This window comes from Lycium barbarum, chromosome 8, assembly GCF_019175385.1.
Source record: "Lycium barbarum isolate Lr01 chromosome 8, ASM1917538v2, whole genome shotgun sequence".
NCBI lineage: Eukaryota > Viridiplantae > Streptophyta > Magnoliopsida > Solanales > Solanaceae > Lycium > Lycium barbarum.
Genome location: NC_083344.1, coordinates 2245152 through 2257879, shown reverse-complemented (window position 1 = coordinate 2257879; position 12728 = coordinate 2245152). Strand labels below are relative to the sequence as shown.

Here is a 12728-nt window from a genome sequence, read left to right as displayed (position 1 = left end):
TTTTGAAACCGCACAAAGAGCTCTCCCCCCAGAACTTCTACCAACAACATGAATAAGAAATGCGCCAATAAATTTTAAATAAAACAAAATATCACAATTGCACAATTTACACGCCTCTACATAGGGGAACAATTCACTACTTCCTGGAAGTTTTATTCTGTATAGCATCATTGGAGGAAAAATTCACTACTTGGAAATATTCTGCATAGCATCATAATCTAACACATTCACTACTTCAATTTCTAAATAAATACAGTTAATATAAACTGTCATTATTTCAAATCAGGTTTATCATAAATAATGAATGTTCTTCCCAACATGAAATATCGCCTCAAGAAAGCAAAAAGAGTTTTACATTCTATTACTGTCGACACATTTCAATTGCACGAAACAAAAGGAAATACTGCTATACAAATAACACTAACGTAAGTAGAAGGCAATGTAAGTATTACATGACAGTGACTGATGTAGAAATCTGCAGCCAGAAGTAATCAACAAAGGCATTGAGATTGGAGAGAGGTGGAATTTCAACTGGGGGTGCCTTTCATTCAGCATAACCAGTAGACCACCGGCCGTACAGCTGGTACTCCTTTGGTAGCAACTTAGCATGCACTTCCATAACTCCACCTCTGAGTCACCAACTCTGCCTCATATATTAGCTAATTTAAAAACTAATTGTTGGCAAAGAGATTACAATCTGTTAACCATTTCTGCTTACTTCACCTAAAAAGGGATACAAAGGCTTACTACTGCACATTTTACTCCTAAAGCTTCACACAGTTCAACTATTTGATTAGCGAGCTCTCTGCAATACACAAAGGAAGCAGTTGAATTTAAATACCAAAGAGCTTCTACAAAATAAAACCCGATAATCAGAAGAAGGGACCATAAAACTCACCACAGAGAAGGTATCTGCCTTGCCACGGCGTGCGCTTGGTATTCCAACAAAGTTTCATCCATATGACAATTTTCTTCACCAAATTGCAGAACGCTAATAGTCAGTGTAAACTGGAAGGAACAATGTATTGCTAAAGAGGCATCTGCACCCAGATGTTGTTCTTCATCACATATGACGGGCAAAAAAAATACTTTTATAGCAATTATTTATAAATCAAAGCTGCAGCCAAGCACACGACACCCAAAAAAAAAAAAAAAAGGATTCTCAATGAAACTATAATCTCGGCTTTTGTAATGAGGCATATTAAGAATCAGGCTTGGTCTATCTTGGTTGTGAAGTAAGATGATATTTTTCTTACTACTGAATATACAATGAATTGGAAACAGGGGAGATTAAACACTTTCTTATCATATAAAGTAACTTAAGGAATAACTGCCTACTCCGTAAAATCTGCAAATGTAATAACTTGTTCAGCTAATTTTATCAAATTAGCCTAGAAAGACTTATAAAGTTGACTATGAAATATGCATTTCTTCACTGTTTATGCCGTTGAAATTGAGAAAAGGGGGGGGGGGGATATAAGTCAGTGCTAATTGGTCATTAGTCTTTTCAGCTTCAATTACCATTAATCACAGAACAGGACACTTGTTATTTCATTCAAAATTATCCACAAAGATATTCAAGCCAATGCGTCACTCATGATACCAATGTCACTCCACGCGCACCCGTTGCTACAACTGATCATCCAATTAAGGAGAAAGAACAATCATCTGCCAACTGAACGATTCTAAATAACATATAGCATTCGTTCCTATTCAATATTGCAGAAAAAGAAAGACAAAATTGTTCAGATGAACATGAAAGGAGAATATAGGTATTTGATCAGGTCTTGATTCAGCTAAAATGGTCCTTTTGTGAAACACACTGCCATTGGTGGAGAAAGTTGAATCCCAAACTAAAGTAAAATGCAGGTATTCAATATTCAGCACCAGATGCCAGAAACAGGAAACGGTGGTCATTAATCTGTTCAGCTGTCATCAAACAAACAATGATGGTCCTCTTGAAAATGCGGGATTTTGTTCATAAAATCTATTCAATCAGGAAAAGCACCAGCTAAGACAAAGGCAGAGAGGATCTAGCTCCTCAAGATATACTTCGAATTTAGATGGATTCACACCAAAACACACCTGTCTAGGCCAATTGTGATTTCTTTGAGCCAAAAGCCACTCTTTCTAATTGAAAGAATAAAGTTCGATGGTACGACAGAGGTTATTTTCCACAAAAATGTTTCCAGGAAGAAGTCATTATGGTGTTGTGCCTCATGTTTCTTTGCAACTATCTTAATTTTGAATCTCACAACACTTGGGTCTGTCAGCATTCTTGGAAATTATTATCAATAGTTTATAATCAGGAATCTCATTAAGACGCTATCCAATTTGCTAATTATTAGTATTAATCTTTAATATTCCTTTTTGTTCTCAGAAAATAATTTCCATAGAAAATAACTCCCATAATGCACTTAAAATACATCCAGAAAAAGCTAGAACCAAACCCATGAATCATAAATCACAGGCAGCAAATTACAAACAAAAGCAGCAGACGTGTACTTGCTGAAGCTGCTTGAGGTAAACAATGGCTTTATCAAGCATTGAAGCCTTGTCAGTCTCTCCAGAAATGTATTAGAAAATAATTAACTCACCTGAAGCACAATTTGAGCTCAGCACATTCTCTTATTTTCTCATGTCGTTGACATCGTCACTTAGAAAACACCTCTTGTTTCTCGACTGGACAACTGATACATTCACTACTTCAATCTGACACATTCACTACTTCAATAAGTATAAACTGAAAAAGTCTATATGATTAGCATAATCCATCAAAATTGAAATAGAAAAACCCAAAGGTTACCTTTGTTTACACCAATTTTGAAGTCCAGAAAATTCATGGCAAGAAATGTAAAATAACTTTCATTTCTATTGAGAAGCAGCTTTTCTCCATTTCATCTGGCTTTCTTTCCTGAAAACAAACCATTCGAAATTCCTTTCAGAACTGGATAGAAACGGATACGAAATAGACTAAAAAGATCAAAATATTACACATAATATACTAACTGCTTGAGTTCAGACTTGCTAAAATACTCCACATAGACTATTTTCTTCCTCTTGTCTGCCAAAGGGAGTAATTTGAGACGCATTAGTCAGTCCATTCGGCAGGCTGGTTTTTCCTATTGAGAAGACAAAAAGCTTGATGAGAACAAAGATGTATATACAGATACAAAAACTTCTGTTTGCCAGAAAATATAAAACTTGCATAATACCACTTTGAAAAGAGAAAATAGAAAGCTTGCAAGGTCTCCTGAGCCGTTTGTTTTTATAGTTACTGTTTATGGCATACACAGCACTTCGTTAAGTAACACCTTTGGACATATTTCTGGCATTTAAGAGCCTCAATGACTGCAAATACACACGTCAAACCTACAAAAAATCTACACTTAAAAAGATCTTCGTAACATCCATTGAGTACTTCAATACATGGCTTCACTACAGAGAAATAAAACATCCAATTAATTCAGCTCTTCAACATATTACTCTTAAACCAAGCCAGCACAAAACTACTGTCAAGCAAACTTTTAGCACAAGACTGGCATAACTTAAGATGGTGCGCGTAGCCTTTTAAAAAGCACGTGCAAATTGAGGACAAAGTCATAGGACCCCAGACAACATACTTCAAGACATTAACCTCCAAGTGGAAATCACCCTACCAAGTTTGTCAAGTGGTGTACTATAATAGTATATGGTTGTAATAGTAAAAATTTAATCAATCATTCATTTGAATGAAGAAAATTCAAAGGTTGTACTTCCTCAAAACCTGTCACAACACAATACCAACAGGAAGAACCACAATGTAAAACTTGTCCATAACTAAAAGAGCTAATAAACATTGTAAAACAAATGTTTAACGAATAAAAAAACCTGACTGAAACAAAAGTGTGCATTTAGTTACTACAGTATCCTATAAGTGAAGAGCTCATGTTTTCTTTTCCTTCTTAATCACTTTCTGAACTTTATTGCTGCATAATTTCGCATTCAAGGCATCATCACTTTCTTGCATGGAGGATTTGCCTATGGATTTGCTTCTCTTGGCAGATTAAACCCCTTTCCAAGTTCAAATACAACTCTATTTGAAGAGGCAGAATAGGCCATCTTCAAAACAGAATGTCATCCTGAAGTATATATTTCTTGTAGAATAGAAAAATAAGAGCCTGAGGATGGAGAGAACTTTGTAGAGCTCTTTCCTTTCATATTTATTTATTAAAGAGGATAAGAAGGTAATGGCTAATTTTTTAGCATAATCTAAATAAGTAAGCTGTTCTTCAAACATGTACACTCCCAACTCCTTTTTCAATTAATTAATTTCATGAAAATTACCTGAAAAACCTTCTCTCCACCAAAGCTTTGTCCATCATGAAACTGTGGATCCTGTTACGCAGCGAAACACCATAAATTAAAAATTAATCTTAAGAAGACGGTTTATATTTAAATTTGGTCGTTAATCCATAATGATCTCTCTTGAATTAATGCTCAGCATATTTTGTCCAAAACTACACTTTCCCAAAAACAGTTTGAGGCCAGTGGAAACATAGTAAGCTAAAAATAGTGATATGCAAAAACAAAAAAGAAGCGCTGTAAATAAATGGAAACGAAAGTGAACACATCATCTAATAAAATGTTCCTGCAAAAAGTACAGATGATGAACAACATTCACATGTCAGATATTTTTGAACGACTCTAACTTTCCTTTAAGATTCAAACGACACTAAGATTATGAGAAAAAAACAGCATGAAGGCTTATCAAAATACTGAAAAAAGAGAAGAATGATGAAGGTAGACAAAAAAAGTAATACTGTCTCCTGATCATAATACAGGAATTTGAAAAAGTACAAAAAGTAATATTATATCCTGTTACCTCTTAATCTTGTAAGATCATCTCACTGGAAAACGGTATCTCAGGCTTTGATTTATCTGGTATAGTGAACAATTAAAGCCAATTTTGAAAAAGGGGAATCGAAAACGACTGTAAAGAAGAAACAAAGAACAGGAGTGGAACATATATGAGTAAGAGAAGGTGGATCAGTTAGTTCTCCCATGTTTGAATTTCATAGGGTTTTTTCCGCTCCTCGCAATCCCTTGTTTTTTTACCCTTGCAGGTTTTTATTTTTAGGTTGATTTTTTATTTTTTATATTTTGCTTTTTTATCTGCTCCTTGCAATTGTTTTTTAACCCCTGAAGGTTTTTGTTTTTGTTTTTAATTTGCCGAGAAAACTGTTGTTGCATTTGTAGAAGATGAAATACATGACAATTTGTAAAACTTAATCAAAGAACTTAATAGGATACTCTTATGTACAATATATGTGAGGAAGGGCCTTGCTCCACTGTCTAGAAGAACCATTCTAATATTATATTATAGACAAAATACCCAAAGAAATTATAGAAAATATATCCATCCACCTATACATCACAGACATATTTGTTTTCATCTTGAACATCTAGCAGGGGCTGTTTTCACCAGTGTCGCAGCCAATCTTTACCATTCCAAAAATCACAATATTAAGGAGAAGTCTTCAAGCACCCATAAAAAGCAGGTAACCACCAGTCAATTAAAAGAAATTGAAATTTAGAAGAGTGCCAAAAATAGATTTATTCTTTTTTATTTTCATATTTGAAAGAAAAATATTATAAAGAGGATTTGGTGTACTTTCAGAACACCAATAGATCCAGATAACATGAAAGGATATAAAGTACAAATTCAATATTCGCAGAGTGCCCTCCAGTTTGTTCTTTGTGCTGGCCTGTTTGCTTACCCTCTAAACGACAGTATGATCTAAAGTAAGCTTCAACATATCATGATGCTAGTGAGCTAAAGGCTAAAGTTTTTACGATTTTATGGCAGTTGATGTCAAGCTACAAATTGAAGAAAAAATATCTGATACTTAAAATTCAAATTCAATTGACATAAAAAATGGATAACAAATTCGGTTCTCACCACAAAGACGAAGAAGTTAGCATCTATTATTTCATCTAGCACGTCTCACCCACAGCTATGAAAAACTGCATTTAATTCAGCATGGGTATCCTCCTTACTTCTTAAGGAACTATCGTATTTGCTACCATGCATCAAGTAACTCTTCAGAACAAAGCATGTTTCTATAGCAAACAGAGACAATCTCTAAAGCTCAACGTAAGCACCCTTAGTTGAACGCAAAGGCTGGTTTTTTGTAGATGTGAATCATCTTAAATTTATCTGTACTCTTTGTATACTTCTTTTCCTTCAACTCCCTCACTAATTCTTAATTTTGTGAATTTTGTCGAAAAACTATGGAAACAGCACCTGAATGACATACTTTTAGTTTCTCCAGAACATTAATTACCTTTACGATAGACATGCAAGTCAAATTGCGTTGCATCTTTATATATGCCAGTACATACATATGAAGAGTTGCTTCCTGTTACGTGACATCAGGTGCTAAAGCAAAGCATAACCCTCTCGATTATAACTCAGGTATGAACATGACCAATGCCAACTCTGCCCGAAGCTTGCTTGAACAAAGATGGATTAGATCAAGATGGGCTAAATGATGAGTCACAACCCAACCGCCCAATTTGACTCAACTTTATAATATTCCTTTTAAAGATATCAATAAATTTTCTTAACCAATAATCCACAAACAAATCTTCATAAATATTACACTGAAGAGTAATATCCTACCTTCCAGATAACAGGTACAATAACAGAGTGGCTTTTGTCTCCTATCTTCGGTGTAACATTTTCAAAATTTTGGTTTGCTAATAAGGAACGACCAGTTTGAACGTAGCTGTTATTGTTGTTGGTGCGTTAATAAGAATTGCTAGCTGCATCCACTCATATAAATGTTGAGGGCAAGATGGTTTCTCAGGGGAAGTGGGCTGACAAACCTTAAAGCCAGCTTATAGCCTGGGGCGTTAACTCCCAGGTGTTGAACATCAAAGATTTATGAGTACTTAAAGGAAAATTAAACGACTGCTATCCCATGGGATCTGGTTAATCGAGGCGACTATGAATTTTCTGCATTTTCTGAGCGTAATATCAAAATTATTCAACATTCAAATCACATGAAACTTGATAATTTCAAATTCAGATTCGACAACTGTTATAATTGGAATGGATTAAAAAGTTAAAATCTATATCAAACACAGAAATCACAAAAGATATTAAAGCTAAAAAGAGAAAAACAATGAATTAAAAAGAAATTACCTGACAGCTGTCTATCAACTACCTGACATTCTCCAATTCACCGTGACAATATCAAAGGCACAAGTAGATAATCTTCTCCTGCGTCTCTTAACCTCTTTTCCATCCCTAGACATAAGCAAAAATCTTCAATAATTCCTCTGCACAATTTCCATCTGCAATAATCCATCAAAATTGAAATAGAAAAACCTAAAGGTTACCTTTGTTTACACCAATTTTGAAGTCCAGAAAATTCATGGCAAGAAATGTAAAATAATTTTCCTTCATTTCTATTGAGAAGCAGTTACTGAGTTACCAGTTTCTCCATTTCATCTGGCTTTCTTTCCTGAAAACAAACCATTCGAAATTCCTTTAAGAACTGGATAGAAACGGATACGAAATAGACTAAAAAATCAAAATATTACACATAATATACTAACTGCTTGAGTTCAGCCTCTTGCTAAAATACTCCACATAGACTATTTTCTTCCTCTTGTCTGCCAAAGGAAGTAATTTGAGACGCATTAGTCAATCCATTCGGCAGGCTGGTTTTTCCTATTGAGAAGACAAAAGCTTAATCAGAACAAAGATGTATATACAGATACAAAAACTTCTGTTTGCCAGAAAATATAAAACTTGCATAATACCACTTTGAAAAGAGAAAATAGAAAACTTGCAAGGTCTCCTGAGCCATTTGTTTTTATAGTTACTGTTTATGGCATACACAACACTGCATTAAGTAACACCTTTGGACATATTTTTGACATTTAAGAGCCTCGATGGCTGCAAATGTACACGTCAAACCTATTAAAAAAAAATTCACACTTAAAACGATCTTCGTAACATCCATTGAATACTTCAGTACAGGGCTTCACTACAGAGAAATAAAACATCCAATTAATTCAACTCTTCAACATATTACTCTAAAACCAAGCCAGCACAAAACTACTGTCAAGCAAACTTTGAGCACAAGACTGGCATATCTTAAGATGGTGCGAGCAGCCTTTTAAAAAGCACATGCAAATTGAGGACAAAGTTATAGGACCCCAGACAACATAATTCAAGACATTAACCTCCAAGTGGAAATCACCTTACCAAATTCATCAAGTGGTGTATTATAATAGTATATGGTTGTAATATACGGACACCAGAAGTTCTACCAAAATTCGTCCTACCATGGTGCTGAAAATGAATCAATCAAATATTTACTATTGCTATCGCTTGCAATTAGTTGTAGCAAAACACAAAAGGAACCAAAGTATTAGTGTGAAAAAAGAAGAATACAAAGAAAACTGACCATATCATAATAGTTTTGGAATGTGGGACCAGTTGTAAACACAAACTGATGGAAGTTGAGAATAAAAATAAATGTAATAGAATTCTATAGTTTCAACCTATACTAAGCAGAACCAGGTCAGTAATCAAATTCGAAACGAAATATGTTGTGAAAAAACTAAAATCAATTACCATCAATTTAAGTACTATCCTAAGGATTTTTTTCTCACACAGAATCATACTAATTTTCTATACACATAAAAAGAATAGAAAGCAAAAAGACACCTGATCGGTGGCAATCAGCGAGAAAGGACAACGGAGACATGTATGGAAGTAATTGAATTTTGAAGTTCAACTTCAAAATTCAGCCGAGAGAGATGCAGTGAAGGAATTAACAGCAAAGTTTCCTGTCGATGAAGGAAACTGAAAAATTCCCTGGTATTTCTCCAACTAATATTCGTACCCACATATTGCGCGGATAATTATAAAAATAAAAAATAGCAAGAAAATATTACTTGAATAATACGGTAGTCACAAAGAAGCATGATAAAAATCCGGTTTTATTATATTCATTGGCTTGTTATATATTTTGGAATTCTTTTGTCTTCATAATATTTACGTACATAATCCACACATTGTATGTTTCAAAGAAAGAGAAAATCAAGATAGCATAAATAATATAATATTTAGTTAAAGCTTCAGGCTTGGTAAAGCAAGTTTATGGGCTTTACCATTCTCAGATGAATGAAGAAATTAAAAGTCAACAGCTAATTCGAGTGAGCTACGCATTAGCCTTGAAGAACGCATTCAATTTCATCAATTGAATGTTAGTATTGACGCTATAATTTGATATTCCATAGGATAAGTTCAAAACACTATCACATTTGGTGTTTCAACTATAGCCAGAGAGGACAGGATGTTAATAATGGTCATTCCTTTTGTATTGGACAGATATTAGTACAATCAATATTTCGTTATCTGAAGCTCATTGATATGGAGAAACTCGTTCTTGTTTTCGTAGCAGCAAGATTCTGCTAAAAAAAGGAAGCAGTAAATATCCCTGAATGCTATATAGGATGCATCGTTGTTCTTTAATGAAACAAACTTTCATACAAATAAGTGGAATCAACATCTATGAATAGACACTGATTCGGAGGAAAAAATTGAAAAAGATAATACTGCTCCATATCTCAAGGAAACAATCTTTCTGGTGTAAAATGATACTTGAACGTAAGACATTTGTGACGACATTCCTACAACAATCTTTCCAGTACAAAAGCTGAAGAAGACTATTTCAGAAGTGATAATTATTTTCATAATCATCTGAAATAGGAAATACAATAAAGTACACAAAATCCTTGGTTCATTTGACCTAAAAGTGTAATCAATCATTCATTTGGCTGAAGAAAATTCAAAGGTTGTACTTTCTCAAAACCTGTCACATCACAATACCAAACAGGAAGAACCATAATGTAAAACTTGTACATAACTAAAAGAGCTAATAAACATTGTAAAACAAATGTTTAACGAATAAAAAATCCTGACTGAAATAAAAGTGTGCATTTAGTTACTACAGTATCCTATAAGTGAAGAACTCATGTTTCCTTTTCCTTCTTAATCACTTTCTGAACTTTATTGCTGGATAATTTCGCATTCAAGTCATCATCACTTTCTTGCATGGAAGATTTGCCTATGGATTTGCTTCTCTTGGCAGATTGAACCCCTTTCCAAGTTCAAATACAACTCTATTGAAGAGGCAGAATAGGCCATCTTCAATAAAAAGCAGGTAACCACCAGTCAATTAAAAGAAATTGAAATTTAGAAGAGTGCCAAAAATAGATTTATTCTTTTTTATTTTCATATTTGAAAGAAAAATATTATAAAGAGGATTTGGTGTACTTTCAGAACACCAATAGATCCAGATAACATGAAAGGATATAAAGTACAAATTCAATATTCGCAGAGTGCCCTCCAGTTTGTTCTTTGTGCTGGCCTGTTTGCTTACCCTCTAAACGACAGTATGATCTAAAGTAAGCTTCAACATATCATGATGCTAGTGAGCTAAAGGCTAAAGTTTTTACGATTTTATGGCAGTTGATGTCAAGCTACAAATTGAAGAAAAAATATCTGATACTTAAAATTCAAATTCAATTGACATAAAAAATGGATAACAAATTCGGTTCTCACCACAAAGACGAAGAAGTTAGCATCTATTATTTCATCTAGCACGTCTCACCCACAGCTCTGAAAAAATGCATTTAATTCAGCATGGGTATCCTCCTTACTTCTTAAGGAACTATCGTATTTGCTACCATGCATCAAGTAACTCTTCAGAACAAAGCATGTTTGTCGAAAACCTATGGAAACAGCACCTGAATGACATACTTTTAGTTTCTCCAGAACATTAATTACATTTACGATAGACATGGAAAACCTAAAAAAAGTCGTCATGGCAAAGAAATTGTGTTGCAGCTTTACATATGCCAGTACATACATATGAGGAGTTGCTTCCTGTTACTTGACATCAGGTGCTAAAGCAAAGTATAACTTTCCTCTCAATTATAACTCAAGTATGAACATGACCAAAGCCCAACTCTGCCCGAAGCTTGCTTGGAAAAAGTTAGATCAAGACGGGCTAAATGATGAGTCACAACCCAACCGCCCAATTTGACTCAACTTTATATTATTTCCTTTCAGAGATATCAATAAATTTTCTTAACCAATAATCCACAAACAAATCTTCATAAATATTACACTTAAGAGTAATAACCTACCTTCCAAATAACAGGTACAACAACAGAGTGGCTTTTGTCTCCTACCTTCGGTGTAACATTTTCAAATTTTGGTTTTGTTAATAAGGCACAACCAGTTTGAGATTAGAACGTAGTCGTTATTGTTGTCGGTGCGTTAATAAGAATTGCTACCTGCATCCATTCATATAAATGTTGAGGGCAAGATAGTTACTCAAGGGAAGTGGGCTGACAAACCTTAAAGCCAGCTTATAGCCTGGGGCGTTAACTCGCAGGTGTTGAACATCAAAGATTTAATGAGTACTTAAAGGAAAATTAAACGACTATGAATTTTCTGCATTTTCTGAGCGTAATATCAAAATTATCCAACATTCAAATCACATGAAACTTGATAATTTCAAATTCTGAATCGACAGCTGTTATAATTGGAATGGATTAAAAAGTTAAAATCTATATCAAACACAGAAATCACAAAAGATATTAAAGCTAAAAAGAGAAAAAACAATGAATTAAAAAAGAAATTACGTGGCAGCTGTCTATCAACTACCTGATATTCTCCAATTCACCGTGAGAATATCAAAGGCACAAGTAGATAATCTTCTCCCGCGTCTCTTAACCTCTTTTTCATCCCTAGACATTAGCAAAAATCTTCAATAATTCGTAAGGTAATTTTTAGCAGGGAAATCCCGTCCAAATAGAAAAATAATAAGAAATCAAATTGAAGAAAATAACCTGAACAATTTCCGTCTGCAATTCCTCCCGATTTATATATTATTGAGAATTCAAATAGAGATATACAAAATCAGCAGAGAAAGAGGTAGCGATGAAGAAGTGAAGAGGGAGAAATAGTGGAGTGAAAGATGTAGAAGATACTAGGGTCGGAATGAAATCAAGCTTGAAAGCGTGTGCTACGTGTCTATTTTAAGGGTAGGATAAAAGGCGCCTGTAAGTTATAACCTAAGGCATAATTACATAGCAACCTTAACGCATCTCAACTTATTTAAAGTTGAATATATAAACATAAATACATACATAATATTAACGTGGCAATGATGTGACCCTTCAAAATTTATGTGTAACATTGACATTTATGTTCACATGTCTAACTCTAGATAACTTAAAGTGTCTATTTGTACACACCTAAAATTGGAAGACATATTTATCAGCTGAAATTAAGTTTAAGATTTTGTTATGTATTATGCCTATAACTTAATGGAGCAAAGTTGAATATACCCTCAGCTGGAGATTGATTGACATCAAGCTGACATGTTGAAACTAGTGTTTACATAATATAGAGATCATACGATTTTTTTTTGCGTATTTAAATGCTTTGGAATTTTTTTTTCCTTTTTATGAAAATTCCTAAAATTTGCTAAGTGGTTGTGTAGTATCTTGCCACTTGGTTATTTTTTTTTTATGAATAACTAATTTCTTGTCCTAAATTGCCAAGTGACTTATTATTAGCCAATCACTTGGCTAAATGTGGTGTTTCTTTCTCTGCTTTTAATAATATATATAGATATAGATTGCTTTTGATG

The 12728-nt window shown here is 33.9% G+C and overlaps 1 long non-coding RNA gene across 50 annotated transcripts; it reads right to left on the bottom strand.

Moving 5' to 3' along the window:
• Window positions 1–220: 220 nt before the first annotated feature.
• Window positions 221–12166, bottom strand: LOC132605660 (uncharacterized). Of its 50 annotated transcripts, none has more exons than XR_009569355.1 (13): window positions 11923–12165; window positions 11738–11820; window positions 7606–7720; window positions 7387–7511; window positions 5407–7294; window positions 4865–4920; window positions 4327–4377; window positions 3216–3277; window positions 3010–3122; window positions 2807–2914; window positions 2598–2712; window positions 899–1040; window positions 273–805 (listed from the first exon to the last, which is right to left on the bottom strand). It is a non-coding gene; the product is annotated as an uncharacterized LOC132605660 (long non-coding RNA). The 50 variants fall into 50 exon arrangements; XR_009569368.1 differs by having other exon boundaries at window positions 3216–3372; window positions 7190–7294; window positions 11923–12161; XR_009569371.1 differs by having other exon boundaries at window positions 7190–7294; window positions 11923–12161.
• Window positions 12167–12728: the final 562 nt, after the last annotated feature.